Source organism: Thamnophis elegans, chromosome 1 (genome assembly GCF_009769535.1).
Source record: "Thamnophis elegans isolate rThaEle1 chromosome 1, rThaEle1.pri, whole genome shotgun sequence".
NCBI lineage: Eukaryota > Metazoa > Chordata > Lepidosauria > Squamata > Colubridae > Thamnophis > Thamnophis elegans.
This window is the reverse complement of record NC_045541.1, coordinates 83,080,943-83,098,908: the sequence shown is the minus strand read 5'-3', so window position 1 is coordinate 83,098,908 and position 17,966 is coordinate 83,080,943. Positions and strand designations below refer to the sequence as shown.

The 17,966-nt window shown below is 40.9% G+C and overlaps 1 protein-coding gene and 1 non-coding gene across 13 annotated transcripts in view; both read left to right on the top strand.

Annotated features, from left to right (window-relative positions):
* LOC116512145 overlaps positions 1 to 17,966 on the top strand; it is an 87,287-nt gene that overhangs the window by 10,947 nt on the left and 58,374 nt on the right. The window contains exon 1 of one of the 12 annotated variants that reach the window (XR_004255842.1): positions 17,210 to 17,487. The exons of the other annotated variants lie outside the window; for them this stretch is intronic. The gene's annotated coding sequence lies outside the window, so the exon portion shown is untranslated. Of the gene's footprint in view, positions 1 to 17,209; positions 17,488 to 17,966 lie in introns of those variants that run through there. 12 annotated transcript variants of the gene reach the window in all.
* LOC116523769 lies at positions 6,425 to 6,531 on the top strand. The gene has a single exon (XR_004257131.1). It is a non-coding gene; the product is annotated as a U6 spliceosomal RNA (small nuclear RNA).

The window sequence follows — 17,966 nt, the reverse complement described above, 5'->3', positions numbered from 1 at the left end:
TTTTTTGTGGCTGGGGGGTGGCTTCTCTGTTTACCATCTTTACCATCCACCTTAACTGGCCCCTCCAATTATGTTTCATCTTTATGGACTTAGCCCGCTGGACTTTCAGCTCTGTATCTCTCCCCCCGGACTGCGTTTATTATCGTGGCTTTCATCGCCCACTACTATCTCAGAAACTTTACCCTTGCCATCCCGACTACTATCCCTCCTACACCAGACTTTTGGAGAAAGAGGCCACTTTAGCTCCCTCACATCGTCCTGGCTTGACCGGTCTATTGTGCTGTTACTTACGGACTTTATGTCCCCATTATTTTTATCAGCTATTATACCTGCGCAATTTCTTTCTTGTAAGTAGTGTGGATGTGTATGATTGTAAGTGAATGTTCCCATTTTTAACCTGTGTAATTTTTCCCCTTTTATATTATATTGTTGTATTTTAAATTTTGTGGGGGTGTGAGTGGGTGAATGTTTGGGTGTGTAAGCGAGGATTGGGATGGGAACCGGGTTCCCCCACACTGAATGCTCTGCAGAAGTGCTGGGGGGATCTGGGCCCATTCCATTCTTAGGATGACTGATTCGAAGGGCCTGTCGGGAAATACGGGGGCTGTGGAGGTGGGTGGAGGGACTACGGACACGGGAGTGGGCCGGAGCATTACGGCCTTAACAGGGAGGGGCAGATATGTTGGGGACTTTAGGGCTGGCCATTACCGGGGAAGGAGGGCTCGCTACATTACAGAGATCCCTCCTTCCGGCCCTATGAGTCCCACTCCAAGGCCAGATGGCGCGAGTAATCAGGACCCTGGTCTCAGGCTGCTGTCGCTAAATGCCAGGTCTGTAGTTCATAAGGCTCCCCTCGTTCGGGACTTAATTTTAGACGAGAGGGCAGACCTGGCATGTATTACTGAAACCTGGCTGGGCCCGGAGGGAGGAGTCCCCCTCGTAGAGATGTGCCAAGAGGGCTTTCAGGTGCTTCATCAGCCGAGATCCCAGGGAAGGGGTGGGGGTGTGGCCATTGTTATCCGAGAGTCTCTAGTACCTCGTAGGATCCCTGCTCCGGAGCTTGTCGGGTGTGAGTCCCTGCTGGTGAAGTTGGACATCAAGGGTCAAGTGGGCTTGCTGTTAATGTACCTACCTCCCAACAGCGTTGCAGCAGCCCTCCCCTCGCTCCTCGAGTCGGTAGCCGAGCTGGCAATTGAGTTCCCCAGGCTTATGGTTCTGGGGGATTTCAATTTGCCTTCACTCGGTGAACACTCTGATGGAGCGCAGGAGTTCATGGCTTCTATGACAGCCATGGGCCTGACCCAAGTAATCCGGGGCCCAACTCACTCGGTGGGTCACATGCTCGACCTCGTATTTCTCTCGGAGCAGTGGAGTTGTGACCTTGGTCTGAGGGGTAGTGAGATCTTACCCCTGTCATGGTCGGACCACTACCTACTGAGGCTTGACTTTCGGAGACCAAACCCCCACTGTAGGGAGGAGGAACCGATTAGGTGGTTCCACCCCAGGCGACTTATGCACCCTTCGGGCTTCCAGACGGAGCTTGGGGTTATTCCTGATACTCTCGCCCGCAGTCCGGCGGAGACTCTGGTTGCTGCCTGGAATTCAGCAGTGACGGAGGCTCTTAACCGGATTGCGCCTTTACGGCCGATCCGAGGCAGTGGATCCAGGAGGGCCCCTTGGTTTACTGAGGAACTCCGGGAGCTGAAGCGCCGGAAGAGACGCCTAGAGCATCGATGGAGATCAAGTAAGTCCGAGTCAGACCGAGCACTTTTAACTTCCAGCATCAGAGTTTACATTCGGGCAATTAGGATGACAAAAAGAACATACATTGCCTCTCTGATTGCTTCCGCTGAGTCGCGCCCAGCCGCCTTGTTCAGGATTACCCTTTCCCTCCTAAATAGGAGGGATACGAGCGATCCTTTGCAAGGCAGAGCTGAGGACTACGTCCAATTCCTTGCGGATAAAGTTGCTCGGCTTCGGGCGAACCTGGACTCCAATTCTGCAGAACCAGCTGAGGCACCAAGGGATAATCTGGTAGGACATCACTGGATTGATTTTCAAGCTGTTACCCCTGAGGACGTGGACAAGGCCATGAGAGCTGTAAGTGCCTCCACATGTGTACTGGACCCGTGCCCCTCCTGGCTGGTTGTTAACAGCAGGGAGGTGACACGGGGATGGATCCAGGCGGTTGTTGCCGCCTCCCTTCGGGAGGGGGTCTTTCCCCCTGCATTAAAGGTGGCGGTGGTGAGACCCCTCCTGAAGAAGCCATCTTTGGATCCAGCCGTCCTAAACAACTATCGTCCAGTCTCCAACCTCCCCTTTGTTGGGAAGGTTGTTGAGAAGGTGGTAGCCTTTCAGCTCCAGCAGTCCTTGGAGGAAACCAATTATCTAGATCCCTTCCAGTCGGGTTTCAGGCCTGGCTACAGCACGGAAACCACTTTGGTCGCATTGATCGATGATCTCTGGAGAGCCAGGGATGGAGGTCATGCCTCCATCCTGGTACTCCTTGACCTCTCTGCGGCTTTCGATACCATCGACCATGGTATCCTTCTGCGACGACTACGGGAGGTGGGGGTGGGAGGCACTGTCTTACGGTGGTTCTCCTCTTACCTCTCGGACAGGTCGCAGTCAGTGTTGGTCGAAGGGCAGAGATCGACCCCTAGGCCCCTAACATATGGGGTGCCGCAGGGTTCGGTCCTGTCCCCCCTCCTCTTTAATATCTACATGAAACCGCTGGGTGAGATCATTCGACGGCACGGGATAAAATACCACCAGTATGCGGACGATACACAGCTGTATCTGTCCGCCCCGTGCCAACTCAATGAAGCGATTGACGTGATGTGCCAGGGCCTCGAGGCTGTTAGGGACTGGATGGGGGTTAACAAGCTTGTACTCAATCCAGATAAGACCGAGTGGCTGCTGTGCTTCCCTCCTACTAATTGGCCAAGTGTTCCATCTCTCAGGCTGGGGGGTCAACAGTACGCCCCTCAGACAGGGTCCGCAACTTGGGAGTCCTCCTGAACCCACAGCTGACTTTTGAACACCATTTGTCAGCCGTGACCAGGGGGGCATTTGCCCAGGTTCGCCTGGTGCACCAGTTGCGTCCCTACCTGAACCGGGAGGCTCTCACAACAGTCACTCGTGCCCTTGTGACCTCTAGACTGGATTACTGCAATGTGGTCTACATGGGGCAGCCCTTGAAGAGTATCCGGCGACTTCAGCTTGTCCAGAATGCAGCCGCGCGAGCGATAGTGGGTGCGCCTCGGTTTACCCATGTAACACCTATCCTCCGCGAGCTGCACTGGCTTCCTGTTGATCTCCAGGTGCGCTTCAAGGTGCTAGTTGTCACCTACAAAGCCCTTCATGGTATTGGACCTGGGTACTTGAGAGACCGCCTACTGCCAATTACCTCCACTAGACCAATTAGATCCCACAGACTAGGCCTCCTCCGAATTCCATCAGCCAGCCAGTGTCGACTGGCGACTACCTGGAGGAGAGCCTTCTCTGTGGCTGCTCCGACCCTCTGGAACCAACTCCCCGTGGAGATTCGTACCCTCACCACCCTCCAGGCCGTCCGCATAGCCCTTAAAACCTGGCTGTTCGACAGGCCTGGGGCTAAAGACTCGCTGCCCCACTACGAATGGTATGATTGTTGTGCTTTTAACTATGTATGGTTTTTATGTTTTTGTTACTCTGTCTGTATTCCCCTTCCCTTTTTGAGTTGTGAGCCGCCCTGAGTCCCTTCAGGGGAAAGGGCGGCATACAAATAAATTAAACCTAAACCTAAACCTGTTCAGTTTTGACATAGATGGCCTCTTCGACCCCTCTTTCAAACCGGTGATCCTCTCCGTCCAAAATATGGATTTTGTTGTCTTCAAAAGACTGGCCTGTGTCTTTTAAATGCAGATGGACTGCTGATTCTAATCCTGATGGTGTCTTTGTTCTCCTATGTTGTGCCATGCATTTATGAAGTGTTTGTTTTGTTTCCCAATGTAAAACAACAACCACTTGTATAACAAACAACCACTTCATAAATGCATGGACAGAGGGGATCACTGGTTTGAAAGAGGGGTTAAAGTCTTCAAAGAAAAGCCAGAAAGTCCAGTTGCCTCTTGTAAAAAGCACCTTTGGGACAACCATGACCTGGATGACTGAGAATCTCCATAGACAGTTGTTAAGGTAGTAACCTGGTTATCTGGATTCCCTATTAATTTAATTTGTCACAAAATGTGATCACATCATCATGTGTCTCTGTGACTGTCATAAATAGGAACTAGTTGTCTAGAAAGAAAGAAAGAAAGAAAGAAAGAAAGAAAGAAAGAAAGATGATAGATAGATAGATAGATAGATAGATAGATAGATAGATAGATAGATAGATAGATAAACTTTATGGCATTGTTACATACATTTTACTTCTAAGTTCACATCAGAATACAGTAATATGCTATGGATTAACGTGTGCAAACAAACCAAATAGTGAGAAGCACTGGTATCTCACTGCATGACTAACACATGTACACAAGAAGCAGGGAAACAGAAATAATTGCTACTTGCCTAAATAATTTGAGAGCTGATTTCATGTATGAGCACTGCTCTATGTGAAATAGTGCTGTTAATCTATTGTAACAGCACAAGTTCTCATTGAACAATGATTCCTCCTTTCTTGTGGTAACAATATAATGTTAAAATTATTCTTAACTCATTTGATGCTCTGTGTATTAGGGTATTGTTTGCATTTAACAGTGATTCCTTGTCTAATGTTGATTTCTCTGTCTTGTCACATTTATAGATTTTCCCAAACTTTCAAATATTGTTATTGAACCAAGTGATGCAGATTATGGACAAAGTGTAGATTTAAGTTGTGATGTCACAGATTTCTATCCTAATGAAATTTCTACTCAGTGGCTCCTGGTAGATAATTCTCCAAATAACAATGAGGTCAAAGAACATTTCGACAAGGCCTGTAATGGTTGTAACAAATTAACTTCCGTGTTTACACTAAGAGCTACTGCTTCAGTTTGTGATAAGGCTATTTGTTTCAGGGTGAACCATGCAAGATTGACAAAGCCTATTACAAGAGAAGTGTATTTAAAACTTCCAGGTATGTACCAATTTTTATTTATTTATTTAGTTGTCTTCTGCTGTTAATTGATGAAGTTGGGTTCTGTTTATCCTTTTTAGGCTTTATTAAAAGTAATAGAATTTAACAGGTGAGGAGTGTGGCACATCCCTGTTTCCTATCAGTTGCACCTGCAATGTTACTTCAAAGAAAATCTCCCTGTCTGTAGCAATGTTGTGTATCTTGTTGTGTCCTGTGTGCTATGGCTATCAAGAATTAAGCCACAGCCCAGATGTGACATCTCTGGGAGCAGAGGTGCTCATCATCATCTCAGTTTCTTCTTTGACCAAGCTGCCTGGACACCCCTGGCTTTGCATTGCATGTGGGAAATATTTATGGGATAAAATTATCTATTTTACCAATAAGATGCATAGACATCCATTTCCAACCACAATGACGAAACATGATGACACAACACAACCCCTCTCCTTTCATTCTTTAATTGCACATCATAACACATACACACATGTTCCTTTCACTGCTGATGTCTATATATCATATGTAATGATGTTACTGAATTTCAACTAAGTGCTGGAAACACAAGAAAACTGTAGAATAAGCCACCACAAGATATATAGGTTTACTTTGTCTTTTTGTACTTTTTGGGTGTGTTCTTGTTTAGCTTTATTTTGCTTTTGTATTTTTTCTTTCTTTTGGAGTTTGTATTTTAATGTTTTCAGTAAAATAAAAATTGAGAAATTAACAAAAACAATGACAAAAAGGTTTGTTATGTCCTGCTTAAAGGGTCAGTCATAGAGAAGGGTGCAGACATGATTTCCATTCATTGGGTTTTGTTGCAAATGTTGCAGAAAGTGTCTTCACTTTGTAGTTGGTAAAAATTGTGCAATTGGTCTTCTGCATAGTTCCATTATGCAGGACTTCAGAGGATCAATCCTTACAGTATTTTCTTGTATTAAATATTGCTCTTGCGTTATTCATAATAAATCAAGGTCTGGAAATATATTTACATGGTCATTTATGCTTAGTTTTTTTTCCTTCTCATTTAGCCAAACGGCCTGTTTTGACTGAAATAAAAGCGAAGGAAAATGATCAGAATATCGACCTTGAAATTTCTATATCACGATTTGCACCTCGTGATATACAAGTCAGATGGTACCAAGACTGGATACAAATATCTGAAGATATCAATCCCAGGAATATTAAGATTGGAGAAGATCACTTATATTTTTTTGTTAGTAAAATACGCTTACAAGCAAAAGAACTGTGCTTTGGGAAGACAATACGATGTGAAGTTAAACATTCAACATCTACTCAGGAAAAAACCTTAACAATACAATAGTCAAGGGGCTCGCTTTGGCAGCACATATACTAAAATTGGAACGATACAGAGAAGATTGGCATGGCCCCTGCGCAAGGATGACATGCAAATTCATGAAGCGTTCCATATTTTTTAGGAATCTACATCTCAACCTCAAATGGGAAACTATATAAGTACAATTATGAGCCATTATGGCATAGCATACAGATAGAGATGAAAAATTGGGAAAAATTACAATTATCCTTGTTGGGAAGAATAGCAGTGGTGAAAATGAATGTCTTGTCTAAATTTTTATTTCTTTTTCAAATGATACCAATACTTAAAAAGGGTGCAAACTTGCTAGAATGGCAGAAGGGTATTAAAAATTTGTTTGGGCAGGGAAGAAGCTGAGAATAAATCTAAAAATAATGCAAGATGTACGTGAGAGAGGAGGTTTGAAATTGCCAAATCTAAAACTATATTATGAAGCAGTAGTTTTATCAGTAATCAGTGATTGGATTAACTTAACAGATGATAGAATACTTAATATCGAAGGGCATGATTTGGTATATGATTGGCATGCTAGCTATATGACAAAAAGATGGATAAGAATTTTAAAAGTCATATTTTAAGGAATGCTCTATTGCGGGTCTGGAAAAAATATCAATATAAACTAAATGATAAGTTACCTATGTGGGCAATTCCTAGACATGCAGTAGAGAACATAAATATAGTACAAAAACAGGATGTAACTACATACAGACAGCTTCTCACCTTAGAAAGAGGTGTATTACAATTAAAACCCTTGAATGTACTAAAAGAGGAAAAGGTAATTCAAACAGTGGTTTCAGTATGGGCAATTACAGACCAGATGGAAAAAAGATCAAAAAATTGGTTTTACGCAAAATGAGAATAATTTACTAAAACAAATTAGGGATCAAAGTCAAATGCATATAAAGAGACTATATAATGTATTAATAGAAATGGATTCGGAAACAGAATTAGTCAAAGACTCTATGATAAAGTGGGCACAAAATTTTGAAGAACCAATAATGTTGCATATATGGGAAAAGATATGGGTAAGAAATGTAAAATCTACACAAGCCCAAAATTTGAGAGAAAACTTTTACAAGATGTTTTATAGATGGCATTTAGATCCTAAAAAACTGCCCTGTATGTATCCGAATTTACAACCTAAATGCTGGAGATGTGATTGTCTCAATGCTACATATTATCATATATGGTGGACTTGTAAAAAGGTAAAAGCATTTTAGATAAAAATATGGTGGATTATGCAAAATGTTCTTTAAGAAAGGATAAAATTTACCCCTCAGTTATTCTTTCTAGGTATAATTACTGATTGTACGGTTATAGAGACTAACTTGATTTTGTATTTAATAACGGCAGCAAGACTGTTGGTGGCGCAATACCGGAAGAAGGAAGATTTGCCTACTATTCAAGAATGGACATTAAAAGTAACAAACCTAGCAGAGATGGCTAAAATATCAGCATATCTCAAGGATCACTCAAATGAGAGATATAAACTGGAGTGGAGAAGATGGATTGACTATACTCAAAATAAATATGGGACTAAGAAATTCCAGATAGTTTATGATTGAAGAAACAAGGAATGATATAATATGTTTAGTGTTAGCCTAGCAAAGAGTAGTTAAAGCTCAAATGAAAGATGATACTAACTTTCTTTAAGTTTATTTTAGAACATCTTTGTTAAAAATTTATACCCTGTATTTGTTTGTATGGGGAGGGCAGGGGGGGGGGAGATAAACATTTGTAAAAGTTTTTTTTTCTAAAAATTTCAATTAAAAACAAACAAACAAACAAAAAACCCCAATACAACAGTTAAGGATGTACAGGATATAAATACTCTATTGATTGAAAGAGTATCCAGACCAGCGACTATTTTTCAACAATTGAACATGCAATTTCTCCCAATTGTTGTAATGGATCCATAATTCTCACTCACTAAATAATAACAATGGAAAGAGGGAAACTGTAGGGTAAGCAGTGTTAGCTTTATAAAGAAAAGGGCTCTGTAGTGCAGTGACGTGCAGTCAGGGGAGGCAGGGCCTCGCCACTGTCATCATGAAAAGAAAAAAAAAATTAAAAGGAAAAAGGCTGAGGTAGTTGCTGCCAGAGTCACAGTGGATGACTCTGCTTAGTGCTTAACTCTTTAAAAATGCCTCTTTAAAAAGTGCCCTCTGCAGGAGGAGACGAGAGAACCACGTGTCTCATTTAGTCTATCTTTATGATCACTTGAGCAGAGTTAAGCAAGGATTAAAAGCCGACAAATTCCTTATGTAGATGAGGCACGTGGTTCTCTCGCCTCCTCCTGTAGAGGGCACTTTTTTAGAGGCTTTTTTAAAATAGTTAAGCAGAGTCATCCATTGGAGGCTCTGGCAGCAGCTAACCCAGCCTGACTTTAGCAGCTCTTGCCTTTTTACATTTTTTACATTTTCATCATGGCAGACAAGAGCAGAGTTGAAATCCTCTATGAAACAGCTGGAAAAGGTATGTGGGTCGGAGGGAGGAATTCAAAATTATTGTAATTTGTAAGTAATTGTAATTTGTATTATTGTAATTAATTTGTGTGTGTGTTTTACCCACCTCTGCTGGCGTGCGGGCTGGCACTTCATTTTTTATTTGTTAAAGCCCTGTCGCTGTGTCTGCCATAGAGCAGGACGTGTCCCGCTCTATGGCGGACGCAGCGGTACGGCTTTAAAGTCCCTTTAAAGTCCTAATGTCTTATTGTAAATGTCCTACTCCGTACCAAGTAAAATTTGCAAAGAGAGATGGAGTATGATCACCCACAGAGGCCACTGAAACTATTCACAGCACCAGGGACAATGATGACAATTGGAAATTGGATGATGTTTGCCCTGACTACTAAATCGATTGGAATCTGTAAGGCTGTGTACAGCTTGAGAAACTGGTTATAAAGGAAAGTAACTTTCACAGCACAATTTCCAACTGCATACTTTTCCACCCAGTTATTGTTAATTTGATAGCAATGGATTTTAGAATTGAGAAGTAGGGGGCAGGACATAAATTTGAACTATCTATACAAGAGGAAGATTTGGTGATTGCCAAATAATATCTTCTTCCAATCTCCTCATTCCAAGATCACCCATCCAATCACCTGAGCAAAAGAGGAACTCTGAAAATCACTATCCCATTTGCCTTTCCATTGGGTGGGAGCCACTGGCATTACAAATGAATTGTAAGATAAGTTATATTCATTTCTTGTCAAAGCAAATTGTGTTCAGGTGGCACACTTCTGATGGGGGCCAATTTATAATGGAAGTGGTTGGTTTATCAGATTTCCTGCACAACTTTATCTTGAACCTTATCGGGACAAAAATACCTTGGATATAAAGAATGGCAAAGTTGTACATATCCATATGCTCTCAAGTGCAATATTTGTAAGAAGAATGTTGTTCCACTTGTGCTTTGTATAATTTTTAATCAGATTAAATTGAATTCAAACTCAGTTTCGTTTGGTTACTGCTTCTATCTTTTTCTTCCAGTGGCTGTAGAATGAAAAAAAATCAAAAGCATATAGAGGTCATAAATAAGACTTTTAAAAATCTTGGCATGTTAACTCAGCACATACTGTACTATCTATTTTTTAAAATTTCTACAGCTCCTTCCTTTGACATATTGTCATAAATGGTGTTTTAACATTGGATGAAATTAAAAACCTGTACAGTGCATTCAGAATGTATTCAGACTCCCTCCACTTTTGTCAATTTTGTTATGCTGCAGCCTGATTCTACAGTTGTTGAGATTCATTTTTTCTCATTTGTCTACACCCAGTACTCCATAATGACAAAGTGAAAACAGAATTTTAGCAATGTCTGTAAATTTATTAAAAAGAAAAACCTAAAATATCACATTGGTATAAGTATTCAGACTTTGCAACAACACTTGAAATTTAGCTCAGATCCCTTCCAGTTTTTTTGATAGTTGTTGACATGTTTCTATACCTTGATTGGAGTTGAGCTGTGGTAAATTAAATTCATTGGACATGATTTGGAAAGGCACACACTTCTCTATAGAAGGCCTCACAGCTGACAATGCATACTGTAGCAGAGTGAAAGCCATGAGGTCAAAAGAACTGCCTGCAGAGCTCAGAGATAGGATTATTGCAAAGCACAGATCTGGGGAAGGCTGCAATAAAATTTCTGTTGCACCAAAGGTTCCTAACAGCACAGTGGCCTCCATAATTCTCAAATGGAAGATATTTGGCACAACCAGGACTTTTTCAAGAGCTGGTTGCTTGGTCAAACTGAGCAACGGGAGAAGGGCCTTAGTAACAAAGGTGACCAAGAACCCAATGGTCACTGACTGAACTCTAGAAATCCTGTGTGGAGATGGGAATGGGACAGTGTTCTAGAAGGATAACCATCATTGCAGCCCTCCACCGATCTTGGCTTTATGGCAGAATGGCTAGAAGCCTATCCTCAGTGTAAAACACATGAAAGCCCACTTGAAGGTCTTTCAGATTGTGAGGAACAAGATTCTCTGGTCTGATGAAACTAAGATTGAACTGTTTGGCCTCAATTCAAAACATTAAGTCTGGAAGAAATTAGGCAGCGTTCATCACCTGCCCAATATAATCCCAACAGTGAAATGTGGTGGTGGCAGCAGCATGTTGTGAGGTGTTTTTAAACATCAGGGAGTGGGAGATGGTCAGGGTTAAGGGAAAGCTGAATGGAGCAAAGTACAGAGATATCCTCAATGAAAACGTATTCCGCAGCATTCACAACTAAGTATAATTTTGAAAAGAAAATTATTAAATACTACTGCTATGGATCTTAAACCCTCTGCAGTACTTCTGATGTTACTTCTATTGTAAGAAGGCCGAATCTGGCCTATTCCATTCTGTTCCAGTTTTTATTCAACATGGGAGTTTTTGGGTAAAGGATAGATTCACGATGGAAACCCTATTCAGGTCAAAAACACAGATGATTATGGTACTATCCCTCCTCCCATATGTAACAGTAAGGAACATGCCTGTGTTGCTGGAAGAAAAGGCCCAATTTTAAAATTGACTTTTGTTTGTCCGTTTTTCCACAACCCTTAATCCCTGGCATCATTTGCTGAGCAAAAGAGGATATTCTGCATAGAATAGACAGACAACCCACTTTCAGAATTCCTTGGCCTCAGCAGTTACAAAGACACGCAACAAAGCAGCAATTTGCATGTGCTGTCAAATCAGAACAATTCATGACGGATTACAAGCAAATTCCCCCTTCGGGGGGAAAAGGGCGGCATATAAATAAAATAAACATTCAAACATTCAAAACAAAATGTGACAAAAGTACAGACAGAAAATGTTTCAATAAAATACTGATTAGTGTTAGGCTCCACCTTAAAGGTTCTATGAAAAAGTTTTATTTTGACAGTCTTGCAAAATAATGTCAAGGTAGAATCTGCAAATGAGCTTTTAACAGATTGATCCACAAGATGGCAATTACTATTGTACTTCTGATATTGAATGCTGCTACTGATTACAGTGTCTAAATCGATTACATTCAGGCACTTTAGCAGGAATTATGGAGAGGGTAGATTTTGAGCTTTGAAGGTTAGCCTCTGCTTTTTTTTTTTTTAAAGAGAAATCTATTCTGTCCCAGTAAAACATAGAATGTAGATCATAGAATAACAGAGTATGGGAACTTGGAGGTCTGCTAGTCCAACCCCCTGCTTCAGCAGGAGATACTATTCTGGACAAATGGCTATTCAAGCTCTTCTTAAAAATCTCCATAACTTCTAGAGGTAGTAATTACTTGTTTTCACTGACAGACTGTTCCAGTCTTCCACTTAAAGGATAAGTAAAAGACTTCCATAGTCCGGGTGTTTACTGTTGGCCCTCCTTTACTAAGCAGGTGCCTGAGTATGCTACCTTCAGAGTTCAGACTCTTCAAGATCACTCACCATGTAACTATTTTCTTTCCCAGTTTCTCAGCAACTGAAAACACAGGGCTGCGACTAAAAAGCTGTTTGATTATTTTCATCTAATTTCCATGTATTTTGGTGTGCTGAAAACAAATAAAATATTGAAAAAACTCCTAGACGTCATGATTTGCCACATGCAAAATTGTCTTCAAATTTATCATTTTTTAAATTTTTGGTATTTTTTTATATTATGAGTTTTTAACCAAATTTAAAGTCCAAATTACTATTAATTAATTCACATAAGTGCATTTAAGATATAAAATGCCAAAAAAAACCCTTAAAAGGTTTGTTCAAGTTATGTAAAAAAAATATAGCACTGTAAATCTGATGGTCAACAATATATACATAAGCTAAGCAAGTTTTAAGTCTGTGCTTCTAATGTTAGAAGGGCTTAATCTTTCCTGAAGAATCCAGTGGGAGGGAGACACAGGACAGATAGCAGCATCTCCGGTCAGTGTAGGGGGCGTGGCCAGCACTGTGATGTCTCGTGTACAGACACAGAGCTGCTCTCTCCTGCATGCCATACTTGTTCACGAATCATCATAGGTTCTTGGTTCTAGGCTGTTCACACTTTTTCATCGCAATTCAATTAGCTCGTCATTCTTCAACCGTTATATTATTGCTCCACGAAAGTGTATTAATTCGCCAGACAGTTTCTGTTTCATCTGTGGTGAATATACAGTGTTGAAGCAACAGCAGAATATTACAGACTTCATGAAAAAAGTATACTTTCCATACTTTGGACTAAAAATTGGAGCTCAAGATAAAGTTTGGGCACCTCACAAAGTGTGCAAACGGTATGTTGAGGACCTCCGAAACTGGTTCAAGGGTAAAAAAAAATCTTTCCATTATGGGATTCCTATGATATGGCGAGAGCAAAAGAACCATAGTGATGACTGTTACTTTTGTTCATCCGATGTGAAAGGGTTTAATTCCAAATGGAAGCATTCCATTTCATACCCCAATCTTCACTCAGCAATTTGTCCCATTCCCCATGGCATAGATATACCAGTACCCAAGCCCCCTGCTACCTTGGAAGAGATACCTAGCTTCGATGAAGATGAAGTCATACCTGAACCAGATGACGAATCAAGTTCTGACTTTGAAGATGATACAAGACCAAAATGTTTTCTCAGGAGGAGATGAATGATTTGGTAAGAGACTTGAATCTTCCCAAAGATGCTGCTGAGTTACTCGGATCAAGGCTGAAAAGCAGGAATTTATTGTTGCCAGGAATGTCATCTTCATAGTTCAGACATCGTGAAAAGGAGTTTGTTCCTTACTTCGCCCAGGAAGACAAGTTGGTTTATTGCATCGATGTCGAAGGTCTGATAGGTCAATTTAAAATCCAATATGATTCAGAGCAATGGCGTTTTTTAATAGATTCTTCAAAAAGAAGTCTCAAAGCAGTTTTACTCCACAACGGTTTTTACGCTTCCATACCTGTAGGTCATTCCGTACACTTGAAGGAAACCTACGAGAACTTGGAATTGGTTCTTCGTAAACTTAAATATGAAGACCATGGTGGGCAAGTGTGTGGGGACTTGAAAGTCTTGTGCATGCTGCTCGGGCAACAAGCTGGGTATACCAAATACCCTTGTTTTCTGTGTCTATGGGACAGTCGAGACCGACAAAATAACTGGACTAAGAAGAGTTGGCAACCGAGGGTGCTAACAGTCGGTGAAAAAAATGTCGTCCGAGAAACTTTGGTACCTTCCCATAAAGTTCTTCTACCACTTCTCCACATAAAATTGGGATTGATGAAGCAATTCCAAGAGATGGAGAATGCTTCAAATACTTGGTCACCAAGTTTCCATGCCTGTCGGAGGCAAAATTGAAGGAAGGTGTGTTCGTCGGACCAGACATTTGAAGGCTTATAATTGATCAAGGGTTTGTCAATACCATGACGGATCCTCAAAAAGAAGGGTGGATTGCATTTAAAGAAGTCGTAAAGAAATTTTTAGGCAATAACAAAGATCCTCACTACAAAAAGATCGTCAGAAGAATGCTGAAAGCATTTCAAGCTTTAGGTTGCCTGATGAGTTTGAAAGAGCATTTCCTCGAGTTCCACCTTGACTACTTTCCTGAAAATTTGGAAGCTGTGAGTGAGGAACAAGGTTAACAATTCCACCAAGATATTAGAGATGGAAAGGAGATACCAGGGGAAATGGAGCATTACAATGATGGCAGACTACTGTTGGATGCTTCAGAGGGACATTCCAGATGCTACTCACAAGCATAAATGCACCAAGAGGAGCCTCACAAGAAAGAAGAATCGAGTTTAGTGTCTGTAGGTGAGCTCATTTCAGTTCAAAAAAGGATTTTCATGAAAATATTGTAATAAAACTTTAATTTTATAAGTCTATTTCCATTTATTTTGAGGTATTGCCTAAGGTGACCAGACGTCCCGCTTTTGGCGGGACAGTCCTGATTTCTAACAATTTGTCCCACGTTCCGTGGTGTTTTTAAAAAGTCCCGATTTTGGCTTCATGTTGAAAGCGCAGTGGATTTGCTTAAGAAATCCTAACCAGGGCAAGACAAAAGACACTCTGTCTAACCCCTCTCTATGTCTCAGTACTTTCACTGAAGATATTAAAACGTGAAAGCAAGAAAACGGAACCTCCCCGCCGCTTTTACTTCCTTTTATAAGAAAAGATCACCCAGTACGATAGAGCTCCAGGAAATACTTTGGCTAGAGAAGTAGCGACTGTTCCTTCCTGGATTTCCCGGAGGGGAGGGGCACGGAGGTTGGAGGTCAGCTCGTATGGGAAAAATGGTGGTGCGCGAGGAGCTCCACATTACTATCAAGGTTTCCGGACCCTTACCACCCTTCCGGCTTTCCACAAAGCAGTTAAGACCTGGCTGTTCTGGCAGGCCTGGGGCTGTTGAATCTTTCAGCCCCATCCGAGGTTACTTCTGTTGTGTATTTTAAATTGTCTGTCTTTTATTTTTATTTTGTATCCCCCCCCCTCTGAGTGTTAGCCGCCTGAGTCTCTCGGGAATAGGGCAGCATACAAATTGAATAAACTCAACTCAACTCTTTGAAAAATATTTCCCTGGGACTAATTTCACCATTTTAATTTGCTCAGTTCTTTGTATTAACATCTATATCATTCTGGATTGACTTGGAGTGCTTCTTAAAGGCAAGCACAGAGAAAGAGTCACTGAAATGTATTATTTTAAAGGTCAGAAAGAACAACAAACTCTTCTCAAAGTCAAAATTATAGCATAAGGAAAGAAGAAGAAACTTTTCCAAATGTTTGATGGAAATGGCACCAAACTGAGCAGTAAAAGGCACCGAAATGGAACTGTGCGCTACACAAAGTTGTTCAGGGTTCTTTTCAGCGTGGTGGTGGGGGGGAACCCTGGTCCTTTCATTCCCCATAACAACTGAGGCACAGGAAAAAGGGGGCATTTTCCTTCTGCCTTTCCCTCTTGCTAAATATTTTTAAAGAAAAGTTTAGAGTTTTAAAATGGATGTAAAGAAAGGTTTTTTCATTTTTAATACAAATGATGATAGTCTATAAAGATTAATAGGTGTGAACAGAATTATATGTTATTTATCACAGCAAGATGAAAAGTAGGGATGGTTAAACTGATTGCTTTATTCAAAGAAAAGAACATATCTATTTTAGTTTCCATGTGGAAACCACTTTTAAATTTTGTGCTTGCGTTGGAAAAAATGAAATTGTGATTTTGGTTTTCCTGATTAGATAGTTTGTTGTTATAGAATTGGGTAGTATATATTATTATGTAAAAGTAAAAGTTGAGGTTGTAATGTTATTATCTTCTACTGTGCTAAAAAAAGAGTCAGAAGTCAATGCCTCCACCCCCTTTCCCCTTCTACCACACATTTTCTCCTTTTTTCACTCTTAATTTCCCCTTATTTTCATTTTTTTTGTCTTTTATATCCTGATAAACTAATAAAAATAATTAAGCACGTGAGAAAGATGAAAAGTAAATGTGATTAAAGTTCACTTTTCATCTTCCTCCACCATCAGTGCCTTTCCCTCTCACTTTGGCCTTTTCTAGTGGAGCAAAAATAATATTTCTGTCAAAGCTTCCTTCCCAGGGGAGAACTCCCAGAATGCCAAGAGATGGGCATTAAAGCCAACCCAAAAAAGAAAGACCCTATCCCAGAAATCTTGCTTCAAGCCGAATTTCCCCCCATTTCCCTCATTACACTAAAAAAAACTTCTTCCGTGTCTTCCTACTAAATGAGAGCCTTTTGGTGTAGTGGTAAAAGGGCTGGCCTACACACCAAGGGAAGATGAGTTCGAGTCCTGCTTTTGGGCCAGTCGTTCTTTCTCAGCCCATCCCACCTCACAGGGTTGTTATTATGTGGAAAATATTAAAAGGAAGATGAGATATGTTTTCCGCCTTTCAGTTATTTGTAAAAATAAGACAGGTGGGATAAAAATCTAATAAATAATAAAAAATAAAAATAAATGAACCATAGACCATTTATTCTATCAGAACATCTTATTCCTAATCAATTCAATTGGATTATTCCTTAATGAGAATTGAAGGTAGCATTAACTAAAAAGTCCCGATTAAAAAAAAAAATTAATCATTTTTTAATTGATTTAATCAATGGTGTCCCTCTTTACCAATGTTAAAATCTTGTCACCTTAGTATTGCCTTATTTAACATAGTTACCTAAATTGTCAGGAAACGTGATGTCCTATGACAAAATGGAGGTCATTTTCGGATTCAGCGCACCAAAAAACATAAAGATTACGCGGAATAACCAAAACAGCTCTCCAAATTTTTTTTTTGCAGAACTGTGAAATCATTGGAAGACCAGAAGTGAAAATGAAAGTTCCTGGGATAAAGATCGTTGTCCTGCCTCGCAGGTTAGAGAAAGAGAGAGAGAAATGTGATCATTCAGACAAGAGCTCTAAAGCGCTGCGTAGGGTGGATTCTGCCTACTCTTGAAAGCGCAATTATCTGAAAAAACTAGTCCAGATTGAGAAAGCGAAAGGAAAGGGGGCGATGGCGACTTGCTTTGGTCTCCGACTGAGAAAACTGCCTCGATATGTCCGCGTAAATTTCCAGGAATCAAGCTCCGTTCAAAGACTTCATTTTTTCTTTAGCCTCTCGGCGTGTCTCAGCTCTGCTCCTGGGAATGCAGGTAAGGAAGCAAAAACAAAGCACAAAAGCAGTCCCGCGCCTGCTATAAAGCTTGCTACGTAGGTGGCAGGGCAAGGATGGCGGAAGTGCTTTGCTACGTTCTCGCGGCTGTTTTGAGTGGTGGCGAGGCGAGGGCGAAGTAGAAAAACTTTATTCGGTTGTTGCTGGAAAACATTCTTCAAATAGAAATGGTTCAAGACTCGATACAATTCAATTAAAAAATGGAGATGCTTCCCTTTTTCTTCCACTAATACAGTTTAATGAAGAGGGCAAATATATATGTGTCGTGATTGATACCTCTGTTAAAGCTGAAGGAGCCACCATTTTAGATCTAGTTGGCAAGTGACATTTGAGGTATACCTTTCCAGAGAGCAAACTTATTCTTTTGGAATTCTTAAACTGTATTAAGATGAATACCAGTTGTATAAGATTGTATTCCAAATCTCTTCCTCTTATGAAGAAGGCCCCCTCCAACTAGAT